This window comes from Mustela putorius, unplaced genomic scaffold (assembly GCF_011764305.1).
Source record: "Mustela putorius furo isolate JIRA1106 unplaced genomic scaffold, ASM1176430v1.1 tig00537335_pilon_pilon_pilon, whole genome shotgun sequence".
NCBI lineage: Eukaryota > Metazoa > Chordata > Mammalia > Carnivora > Mustelidae > Mustela > Mustela putorius.
The window spans coordinates 2,689,400-2,702,545 of NW_025422457.1; positions in this window are offsets into that span (position 1 = coordinate 2,689,400).

Below are 13,146 nucleotides of genomic sequence, written 5' to 3' on the forward strand. Positions count from 1 at the left end.
TTTGTGAGATTAAGAATCTCTTATGGTTTGTCTCCCTCCCGATCCCATCTTGTTTCATTTATTCCTTCCCTACCCCCCAAACCCCCCACGTTGCCTCTTGAATTCTTCATATCAGGGAGATCACATGATAATTATCTTTCTCTGATTGACTTACTTTGCCCAGCATAATACCCTCTTGTTCCATCCACATCGTTGCAAATGGCAAGATTTCATTTCATTATCTTTAGGGTAAATACCCAGTAGTGCGATTGCTGGGTTGTAGGGTAGCTCTATTTTCAACTTTTTGAGGAAACTCCATGCTGTTTTCCAGAGTGGCCACACCAGCTTGCATTCCCACCAACAGTGTAGGAGGGTTCCCCCAAAATGTATACTTTTCATTTCTTGTTCTTCTCTTACTGCTTTAGCTAGAACTTATAGTATGGTGCTTAAAAGGACTGGTGAGAAGGAACATCCTTGCTTTGTTTCTAATCCTAGTGAGAAAGCTTAAGTTCCTCACTACTAAGTAAGATGTTGGCTATAGCATTTTTGTGGATATTAAGCTGAAAAAGTTCTCTATTCCTAGTTCACTGAGGATTTTTATCATGAATGGTACTGGACTTTTCAAATAGTTTTGGTATTACTGATCTTTTCAAAGAATCAGCTCTTAATTTTATTGATTTTTCTCTATTAAGCTCCTGTTTTCAACTTCATTGATTCGGTTCTGGTTCTTGTTTCTTTTTTTTCATGCCTACTTTGGATTAAATTTGTTTTTCTTTTTCCAGTTTCCTAATGTGGAAACTTAGATTATTAATTTTAGGTCTTTCTTATTTTTTAACATGACCACTCAATGGTATAAACTTCCCTCTAAGTGGTGCTTTTTACAGAACCTCATAAGTTTAAAAAGTTGTATTTTTTATTTAGTTAAAAATATCTTTTTTTTAAAGATTTTATTTATTTACTTGAGAGAGAGACAGTGAGAGAGAGCATGAATGAGAAGGTCAGAGAGAGAAGCAGACTCCCCATGGAGCTGGGAGCCCAATGCGGGACTCGATCCCGGGACTCCAGGATCATGACCTGAGTCGAAGGCAGTCGTCCAACCAACTGAGCCACCCAGGCATCCTGAGTTAAAAATATCTTAAAATATTTTCTGATATATCTTCTTTGACCTGTGTATTGTTAGAAGTATGTTGTTTAATCTCCAAGTATTGGGGGAAGTTCCAGATCCCTTTCCATTACTGGTCTCTAGTTTCAATGCATTATGGCCTGAAAGCAGACATTGTATGATTTCTATTCTTTTAAATTTGTTAAGGTGTATTTTATGACCCATAATGTGGTCTATATTGCTAAATATTCCATGTAAACTTGGGCATTAGGAGTGTTCTGCCACTGTTGGATGAAGTAGTCTATAGATGTCAATTATACCCAGTTGACTGATAGTATTACTGAGTTCAACAATGCTCTTTTTTTCCCCCATTCATTCATTTATTCATTCAGCAACTTTTTATAGGATAGCTCTCTTATAGATTGGGCTTTGTCTAAGCACAACAAGAAGAATAAAGATATTATATCCTGGCCTTCTGTTCTTCTCAACTCCTACTATCCTTGGTACTTACCTTGATTTCCAGTGGTTACTCGAAAATCCTCAGCTGAAAACAACTTCCAAGGGTTCGTGCATTCAGTCCAACCCCTGCCTCCATACAGAATGTCATTTGATGCAGGTTTGTGTGAATACACATTATTAATTAATGAATAGTGAATACACATTATTAATTAATGTTAAGTTACAACAATGTCCGTCTTTCAACAAGTTTGGCACTCAGACCACAAAAAAGCTTTATCTTCTGCCTCAAAGTGAGAAACATCTCTATGGTGATCTCTGACATCAGAAAGGCAGGAATACTTCTTTAGATTTTGTTCCCCAATGTTAACAGCCCTGGGAATACTTGCTTCATTTCTTAGAAAGAACCTAGAGCTGTGGGTGCCTAAGGGAGCTGTTTCAACAGAAACTAGAATTTCAAGAGAGAGAAAATGTACCCAGCTGCCTGTCTGGTGCTTTGTCTTTTTTTTTTTTTTTTTTCCCACTGTTCCCAAATTCATTGTTTATGCACCACACCCAGTGCTCCCTGCAATAGTGCCCTCCTTAATACCCACCACCAGGTTCAGCCAACCCCCACCCCTCTCCCTTCCAAAACCCTCAGTTTGTTTCTCAGAGTCCACAGTCTCTCATGGTTTGTCTCCCCCTCCAATTTCCTCCAACTCACATCTCCTCTTCCATCTCCCAATGTCCTCCGTGTTATTCCTTATGCTCCACAGGTAAAACCATATGATAATTGACTCTCTCTGCTTGACTTATTTCATTCAGCATAATCTCTTCCAGTCCCATCCATGTTGAAACAAAAGTTGGGTATTCATCCTTTCTGATAGAGACATCATACTTCATTGTATATATGGGCCATATATTCTTTATTCAGTCATCTGTTGAAGGGCATCTTGGTTCATTCCACAGTTTGGCGACTGTCGCCATTGCCACCATGAACACTGGGGAGAGGAGAAGTGAGTTGGAGGAAATTGGAGGGAGAGACAAAACATAAGAGACTGTGATGGCCCTTCTTTTTACTACATCAGTATCTTTGGGGCAAATACCCAGTATTGTAATTGCAGGGTCATAGGGTAGCTCTATAAGGAATCTCCACACTGTTTTCCAAAGTGGCTGCATCAGCTTGCATTCCCACCAACAGTGTAAGAGGGTTCCCCTTTCTCCATATCCTCTCCAACATTTGTTTCCTGTCTTAATGATTTTGGCCATTCTAACTGGTGTAAGGTGGTATCTCAATGTGCTTTTGATTTGAATCTCCCTGATGGCTAATGATTATGAACATTTTTTTCATATGTCTGTTAGCCATCTGTATGTCTTCTTTGTAGACTTGTCTGTTAATGTCTTCTGCCCTTTTTTTGATGTGATTACCTGTTTTGTGTATGTTGAGTTTGAGAAGATCTTTATAGATCTTGGATATCAGCCCTTTGTAGTGTCATTTGCAAATATCTTCTCCCATTCTGGGTTGCCTCTTTGTTTTGTTGACTATTTTCTGAAATCCAAAATTATACAGGAGAGTGTATTTTTTAACTAACAAATTAACAGGACTATGGGGGTGGAGGGGAGCTGTTCTACTTTTTTTTTAAATGAAGAAATTGCTGCTTGCCAGCATGAGGGAAAAAAGAAACCCTCATATACAGAAAGGAGAAGTTTACCTGATACAACTCTTCTGGAAAGCAATATTGGTAATATAAAACAAAAATATGAAAATCCTTAGATCAGTTATTCCAATTCTAGAAGTTTAATTCTAAGGAACCAATTATAAGTGTTTACAAAGGCTAATTCCAAAATAATTGTAGTATCATCAACTACAGAGAATTTTTAAAAAACCACTAAGTGTCCAACAAGAAGGATGCAATTAAATAAATCATGATGCAAGATACAAACAAATATTTAATAAAATGAGAAAACATTCATGAATGGAAGCAGATGCAGAAGCAGTATTATGCTATGACTCAAGCTGTTACTGATTTTATATATCTATATCTATATATATCCCAAATATTATTTGATAACTATATAAAGAATGTGCATCTTTATAATATCAGAAGTTTCTATGCGTTGGGATTACAAGGTGGTATCTATTGTGTTCTTTCTTCTTTCCTAAAATTAACTTTCCTGGAACTCTGGGGTGGCTTAGTCCGTTAAGCATCTGCCTTCAGTTCAGGTCCTGGGTCCTGGGATTGAGTCCCACATCCAGCTCCTTGCTCAGCGGGGAGCCTGTTTCTCCCTCTGCCTGCAGCTCCCCCTGCTTTTTCCCTCTCTCTCTGACAAATAAATAGATAAAATCTTTTTTAAAAAATAAAATTATATTAACTTTCCTTCAATGAACTAAAATTAAACATATACATTTAGACACATATTTCATATATTTCAAGCGACAACTACAGTTTTATTTGCAAAAGGATGAAGTTATGTGCTTAGAGTAGCTTCTTGGAGTGTTATTCATATTAATAAGAGGAAGCAAATAAAAATAAGTCAAAAAGATGATGTTTAAACAATCTTTGATAACATAATTGATAGAATATTATAGCCATTTTAAGTAATTATTATAAATCAATGTAATGTGCTTGTAGTATGTTAAGTTTTTTTCAAAAGCAGCATCACAGTGGAGCAATACAATAGAATATCAATTATGCAAAACTCTCTTATGCATGTAAATAAAGTCTGAGGTAGAATATAGAATATTAAAATAGTTTGTTATCATAATGAGAGTGGGTTTTTTTAAATTGCTGATGCTTTCATGGTATTATTTATCAAAAAATATGAATTATAATATAAATTTGACTTATCATAAGATACAACTATTAATCTTTTTATAATAAATTTGACTACTCTTTTTAAAAATTAATTTGTTTCTTAAAACTCAAGTTTATTTCCATTCTGGCTATTTTTGACTCACCTTAGTTATTCAAAAAAAAAAGGAACCTTACACCCAACAAGTCTTGTCTTGCTTTTAATTCCCTTCCCATCCAAGAATATCCAAGGAACTGAGCTGAAGTCTGGAAGGACCCTGACCTTGACCTGCCTTGGCACTGGCTGTGTGGCATTGGGCAAATTATTGAGCATATCTGAATCTGTTTTGCATCCATTGAATGGGCATTACACCACCTAACTTGGGAAAGAGGCAGGATGGTTGCTATTCATACCTTGGGGCCAGTAGAACTTTACCATGGAGGACCATGACTTATTCCTTACCTTGGGTCACCAAAGTGGAGAAGCAAACTGAAGACACAGTCCAAGGACAATGGCAAATAAGCTCTGCTCTCTGGAGGCTCTTTGCCACCATGTGTAAAAGACACACCAGCATATAAGACCAATGTTTTTTTGGCGGGAGGAGGGGGGGTTGGTTTGCATTATTTCCCACTTGCTAGTCTTTCATGTTGCTCTAAATGGCATAGGAGAAATGCCAGTCAGTCAAGAAGACTGACTTGTAATTCTGGAGTGGGGGAAGAAGCTTCTTTTAAGGATACTGGCCTGCCAAGACATACATAGAGGAGATCCTGGGGAGGTGGCATCCAGTCTAGAGCAGAAGTGAAGAGAAGTGTAATACTGTGAAACAATATATTCCATATATTAGTGACTTCAGAACCCTGGGTACAGCCACCATCTTCAAGTGGACGGGGTGGTGATGTCACACACCCCTTTGGAATTGCTGTCTTCTTTATAGATTAATTCAAACCTTCTAATAAATACCTTTATACTTCTAAGTGGGGTCACTTAGTTAAAGTCAATAAACAAAATCTTGGAGGGAGCCAGCTTGGCATTATGTTGACAAGGATGATTCCACGAAAGAATGCAAGTATTCTAGGCTGGAAAGCATTGTGCAAAAATAATTCTCAGCCAGATAATTAGTTTATATAACTGCTAATCTAGTGAGAGAGGGACATGAATACAGAGGAAAGACCATAGGTGTCTGAGCCAGATAGAGTTCCATTTCTGTTTCTTAATAGCCATGTGATCCTGGACATATCATTTACTCTCTCTGCTCCTTATTTCCCCACTGTAGAATGGAGAAATAAAACTATCTTTCAGGGGGCGCCTGGGTGGCTCAGTGGGTTAAGCCGCTGCCTTCGGCTCAGGTCATGATCTCAGAGTCCTGGATCGAGTCCCGCATCGGGCTCTCTGCTCAGCAGGGAGCCTGCTTCTCTCTCTCTCTCTGCCTGCCTCTCCATCTACTTGTGATTTCTCTCTGTCAAATAAATAAATAAAATCTTAAAAAAAAAAAAAAAACTATCTTTCAGGATGATCATGTCAACATAGAAAATATGTAACAGCCTAATAAAATAGGAGACTTTTCAGCATATGTTGAATAAATGTTTATCTCAGCCCACCACCACACCACCCCGCACCACAATTCTTGTGGATTGTCTCCTTATTTTCACAAGACCAGAAGGAGACATGATAAAGCATGTAATTCAGCCATGTCTTGGGATCTCTGGGAGGGAAAATTAAGTTCTTTTTTTTTTTTTTATAAACATATAATATATTTTTATCCCCAGGGGTACAGGTCTATGAATCACCAGGTTTACACACTTCACAGCACTCACATAGCACATACCCTCCCCAATGTCCATAACCCCACCCCCCTCCCTCCAGCAACCCTCAGTTTGTTTTGTGAGATTAAGAGTCACTTATGGTTTGTCTCCTCCCCAATCCCATCTTGTTTCATTTATTCTTCTCCTACTCCCTTAACCCCCCATGTTGCATCTCCACTTCCTCATATCAGGGAGATCATATGATAGTTGTCTTTCTCCACTTGACTTATTTTGCTAAGCATGATACGCTCTAGTTCCATCCATGTCGTCACAAATGGCAAGATTTCATTTCTTTTGATGGCTGCATAGTATTCCATTGTATATATATATACCACATCTTCTTTATCCATTCATCTGTTGATGGACATCTAGGTTCTTTCCATAGTTTGGCTATTGTGGACATTGCTGCTATAAACATTTGGGTGCATGTGCCCCTTCAGAGCACCACGTTTGTATCTTTAGTATATATACAGTAGTGCAATTGCTGGGTCATAAGGTAGTTCTATTTTCAACATTTTGAGGAACCTCCAAGCTGTTTTCCAGAGTGGTTGCACCAGCTTGCATTCCCACCAACAGTGTAGGAGGGTTCCCCTTTCTCCACATCCTCGCCAGCATCTGTCATTTCCCGACTTGTTAATTTTAGTCATCATGACTGGTGTGAGGTGATATCTCATTGTGGTTTTGATTTGTATTTCCCTGATGCCAAGTGATATGGAGCACTTTTTCATGTGTCTGTTGGGCATCTGGATGTCTTCTTTGCAGAAATGTCTGTTCATGTCCTCTGCCCATTTCTTGATTGGGTTATTTGTTCTTTGGGTGTTGAGTTTGCTAAGTTCTTTATAGATTTTGGACATTAGCCCTTTATCTGATATGTCGTTTGCAAATATCTTCTCCCATTCTGTCAGTTGTCTTTTGGTTTTGTTAACTTTTCTGTGCAAAAGCTTTTGATCTTGATAAAATCCCAATAGTTCATTTTTGCCCTTGCTTCCCTTGCCTTTCGCAATGTTCTAGGAAGATGTTGCTGCGGCTGAGGTCGAAGAGGTTGCTGCCTGTGTTCTCCTCAAGGATTTTGATAGATTCCTTTCTCACATTGAGGTCTTTCATCCATTTTGAGTCTATTTTCGTGTGTGGTATAAGGAAATGGTGCAATTCCATTTTTCTGCATGTGGCTGTCCAATTTTCCCAACACCATTCATTTATTGAAGAGCCTGTTGAGGGTCTATTTCTGGGCTCTCTATTCTGTTCCATTGATCTATGTGTCTGTTTTTGTGCCAGTACCATGCTGCCTTGATGATGACAGCTTTGTAATAGAGCTTGAAGTCCGGAATTGTGATGCCACCAACTTTGGATTTCTTTTTCAATATTCCTTTGGCTATTCAAGGTCTTGTTCCATATAAATTTTAGGATTGTTTGTTCCATTTCTTTGAAAAAGATGGATGGTACTTTGATAAGAATTGCATTAAATGTGTAGATTGCTTTAGGTAGGATAGACATTTTCACAATATTTATTCTTCCAATCCAGGAGCATGGAACATTTTTCCATTTCTTTGTGTCTTCCTCAATTTCTTCCATGAGTACTTTATAGTTTTCTGAGTATAGATTCTTTGCCTTTTTGGTTAGGTTTATTCCTAGGTATCTTATGGTTTTGGGTGCAATTGTAAATGGGATTGACTCCTTAATTTCTCTTTCTTCTGTCTTGTTGTTGGTGTAGAGAAATGCAACTGATTTCTGTGCATTGATTTTATATCCTGACATTTTACTGAATTTCTGTAAAAGTTCTAGCAGTTTTGGAGTGGAGTCTTTTGGGTTTTCCACAATATAGTATCATATCATCTGCGAAGAGTGATAGTTTGACTACTACTTTGCCGATTTGGATGCCTTTAATTTCCTTTTGTTGTCTGATTGCTGAGGCTAGGACTTCTAGTACTATGTTGAATAGCAGTGGTGATAATGGACATCCCTGCCGTGTTCCTGACCTTAGCGGAAAAGCTTTCAATTTTTCTCCATTGAGAATGATATTTGCGATGGGTTTTTCATAGATGGCTTTGATAATATTGAAGTATGTGCCCTCAATCCCTACAATTTGAAGAGTTTTGATCAGAAGAGAAAATTAAGTTCTTCACGAGGTCCTGAGTCATACACAAAACAAAAAAGACATTTCATTTGGACATCCTGAGGCCATGTCATGCTCAGTTTTAGCTGAGATTTCTACAAAATGAATCTTTGCATTTGTGACCATATACAGGACAAGCTTTGCCCATGCCTGCCTGACTAAATGAGATGTCCGTATAACATTTCCAGATTCACTATTTTCTATGCCAACACTCCCTTTACTCATCCATGTTAGGACTTTATGATCAAAAGTCATTCTCCTCTGTCAAGGGAGACAGAATAGACTGCTGAGGTTAAGTATAATTAGCTTATTTTCTGTTAGTGGCTCTGTATTTTGTAGAACCTTATTGAGTGCCCAGGGCAGACTTTCAAATGACTGGTATCTGTTCTTAGACCATGGGTACTTAGCCCAAAAGGGTCCTGCATGGTTTTATCCTCAGACACCATTTGCAATCCTTTATGAACATAGGTTATTTCATTTATATTAGGAGTCCTCATTAGCTGGTACCAATGTATTAAAATTGGTAACAGCATTTCTAAGTTAAGGTTGCCTCTTGAGTCTTTGTCCTTCTGAATTCCCTTCTTAAATACCACCCCCTACTTTTCCTAGTTATTTTATAAATGTGTTTTGATATGGTCTTCTTATGTGGTATGTGCTCTTTCCAAAATTGAAATAGTCCTATCAGTTTGTGACCTGCTGCTTTTGTGATAGGAGTTTATACGCTATCTTCTTTATAACTGGGTCAGTTCTTTCTCTGCCTTCAGAGGACCAGATTATACTTAGAAATTATACTGTAGTGTGGGGTCCTTGGACATTATTTGAGTCATTTGTCCATCTTCTGAGTGTATGAGTCATTTGTCCATCTTCTGAGTGTAAGGGATTCCATTAACTATAATGGGACTCGGGGCGCCTGGGTGGCTCAGTGGGTTAAGCCGCTGCCTTCGGCTCAGGTCATGATCTCAGGGTCCTGGGATCGAGTCCCATATCCGGCTCTCTGCTCAGCGGGGAGCCTGCTTCCCTCTCTCTCTCTCTCTCTCTCTCTGCCTGCCTCTCCATCTACTTGTGATTTCTCTCTGTCAAATAAATAAATAAAATCTTTAAAAAAAAAAAACTATAATGGGACTCTAGTCTGTTGTTCCAAGTTATCTCCATAAATAGGGATGTCACGGTTAGAAGAAATGATGGTTTGTGTGCGTGTTGTGATTTCCTGGAAGACCTGGATGTCTTGTGTTAGAAGGTTGTGGGCTATTACTGGGTTGTTAATGTATGTTGTTGATCAGACCTAATGTATTTGATATCATAGGAATGTAGTCATGGGTTGGCTCTCCTCATCAACCGGAATAGCAAAGAACATGTTGGATAAGCCCATCCCCATGTGATCAGTTTCAGATCCAGTGGTGGTGTTGCTGATGATAGCACCTATATCTGGGTTCCCCACCACCACCAATCTGGGGAGGTTGTTTGTTAAATTCCTATAATCTATAACACTCGTCCAGCTTTTTAATAGGCTGGATTGGATTTTTTTTTTAAGGTTTTATTTATTTATCTGACAGACAGAGATCACAAGTAGGCAGAGAGGCAGGCAGAGAGAGAGAGGAAGGGAAGCAGGCTCCCTGCTGAGCAGAGAGTCCGATGTGGGGCTCGATCCCAGGACCCTAGGATCGTGACCTGAGCCGAAGGTAGTGGCTTAACCCACTGAGCCACCCAGGCACCCCAGATTGGATTATTATAACGTGAAACAGTAGGCACAATAATTTATTCCTTTAGGAGTTCCTGAATCTGTTTCCCTCAAATTTTGTGTTATTACCTTCCTTCCAAGAATGTTTTCTAAATTGGGATTTATAAAGCATGTAGCCATAATGCACAGTCTATCCTCAATTGTTAGACTCTATATACCCATGTGCCCCTGGTGTTAATTTCCATCCTAATCATTCAAGTGCATTTGTTTGTTTGTTTGTTTAAATTTCCTAAATGGGAAACCCTGTGTGGCTCAGTCAGTTGATGGGCCGACTTTTGGTTTCAGCTCAGGTTGTGATCTCAGGACCCTGGGATTGAGCCCTGCATGGAGCTTCTCTCTCCCTCTCGCTTCCTCTTCACCCCTCTCCCTTTGCTCCTCCCCTGGCACAGATGCTAACCACCCCCTCAAATAAATAAATAAAATATTTAAAATTTTCTAAAGTAGGATAGCCCTGTATCATTGTTACTTGGGCCTCTGTATCTAACAACATAGTGGTATATGCAGTATTTCTGCTTGCAAAATAGGTTTCTATTGATATGGTCTGTGTAATATATGGGCAGTTATCTCTGGCTTAGGCCAAGAGACAGTGGCCACAGAGTCTCGGGGGGCAGGGGTGGCTCATGAGGTTTACTTTCCTTTGACTATCAGCGGCTTGTATATTAATGGAATTAGGTTTGCTAAAACAGTATTTATAGTAAATGGGGTAGTGGGTATATGTGGGCTTATTTTCTGTAGGTCTATCTACCATAAAAGTGTGGCTGTTTCCATTTCTTTGCCACTATACATGCTTTCTGGGGTTCTTATTTGAGTTTCTGTTTTTATAATTTGTGTTCAAGGGTGGTGGTCTAAATGGTTTAGGAAGCCCAAACCGCCAAAACAAAAAAGCCAGAAACTTAAGTCTAGATAGTCTGTTTTGACTTGGTTTATTTTCATTAGGTGTAAGCCTGTTTTGTCTATAGACAGGAGGTTTAACCTTTATCTTCACTTAATTCCTCAGTTGGTCTTATCAAGTCAATCAGTTCAGTTTTTCTGGCTTATGCAAATACTATAAATAATGATGTTCTATCCTGCAGGGCACAGATTTTTTTTTTTTAAGATTTTATTTATTTATTTGACAGAGAGAGCACAAGCAGAGGGAGTGGCAGGCAGAGGGAGAAGGAGAAGCAGTCTCCCTGATCAGCAGGGAGCCCACTGCTGGCTCCATCCCAGGACCCTGGGATCATGACCATGGAAGGCAGACACTTAACCAACTGATGGCTCCATCCCAGGACCCTGGGATCTTGACCTGAGCGGAAGGCAGACGCTTAACCAACTAGTCACCCAGGTACCCCTAGTGTATAGTTTTTAAGCTGACTTTTTAATTTGTTTTGTTGCTTCCACATGTATCAGTGAGGATCTATGTTCTCTATTACAGATCAGAGTTAATAGTCCTAGTTTCATAATATGAAATATAATAGTGAAATGAAATATATTAGTAGTTTCCACTGAAGTTTTCTATGGAGATGTTTTAAGGGATAATATATCAGGCGTTGGTCATCTTAATCTCCAGTTTGCTGCTACCCAAAGATCTTTGTAAGTTAATATTGTTTTTTCCAGATGTTCTGGGGTATTGATTCATTTTAGCATCAGTGGTAATGGGTTTGAAGTGCATGATCTCTACTCTGGCAGGATCAGGTTTTGTCCTGTTTGGACCGTCTGTGTCCAAATGAGGTTGTTGTGATTCCATTCTAGTTTTTGTCATTTCTTGTCCAGTATTAGCATTCTCTTCATTGACTCTGATTTGGTTTCATATTAATCATTTGTTGTAGTTTTGTCTATTTATCACGGGCTTTTAGCTTCAGGTTAACGTTACTGTTGCAGACTTCTTTTCCTTTGGTGCCCACTGTTCTTGGTCATGCCATTCGGGGAATGAAGAGGTAGACCAGAGAAAGAGTGGCGGGCAACAAAGCAAGGTGTACTGAGTGGGTAGTACCACACTCCTAAAGAGGGAGGGGACCAGAGAGGGTTGCCAATTTGGCATTTATATGTAGAAACTTTTGGGGGCTCTTTATTATGGGCTGTTTTAATCTGATTAACCCTCCCTGCACCTGTCACCAATCAAGTTTTTGACCATGAGCTCATCTACTCCCAGGTAGTTGTTCTGTGGGAAAGGGTGGAGGGGTCCTTCCAGAGTGGTGTTTCCTAGCCTCAGGGATCAAGAGGGTGGCCCCAAGGCAGGCCAGCCCACTCAGGCCACCAGATCAAGCTCTTTAATTAAATATCCCACTGGCTGCTGAGCTGGCCCCCAGGCCTGAGTTAGGACACCCAAGGCCATTCATTTCCTTTCTTCCTACCCTGGGGATAACTTTTTGTGATCGCACTTTTCCATTCTGCCTGTTGGCATCTGTGTTAACGAATGCTTGTTACAGTAGCACTGGATTATCTTCCTTGGTTGCTCTTTTAGGGACTGGATCGGGTGACCAGGCCAATATCTGGAGGTTTCTTGATTTTAAGTTTTTCCCAAAGTCTTCAATAGGTCTTAGGGATCCTCAGACATTAATAAATAATCCATTCTACCCATACACCATCTCTTGAATAATTTTGGTAAGGTTAGTAAGTGAAGTGTATATTTGCTATTGTTCTGCTGCCTTTAACAACTGTGTTCAATGTATGTTTCATCATAGAGTATGCGTAATAGGATTCCAGATCATTTATAATATGGTAAAGCAGAGTCAGATAATTGTTTTGGCGACCACTAGCATCCAAATTGTAGTAGCTCTATCAATTTTATCTATTCAAAGGCTGGTTATAATCTCAGTAGGATGCCATAGATAGTAAATCATATATTAAGTTTAAATTTTGTCAAGCCATTAATGGGCTTTATCAGATTCTGGTTAATTATACATGTATTATAATTTATCACCTGTTTTTAATTTACACAGAATACGACATTTCATAGCAATGACCAAGGTTCATTACTATTACTTTGGTTCCAGTTGCAGATTATACCATTTGTTTTGTTTGAGGATGTGAGTTAAAGCTCAGATACTGAGGGGCGCCTGGGTGGCTCAGTGGATTAAGCCGCTGCCTTTGGCTCAGGTCATGATCTCAGTGTCCTGCGATCGAGCCCCGCATCGGGCTCTCTGCTCAGCAGGGAGCCTGCTTCCCTCTCTCTCTCTGCCTGCCTCTCTGCCTACTTGTGATC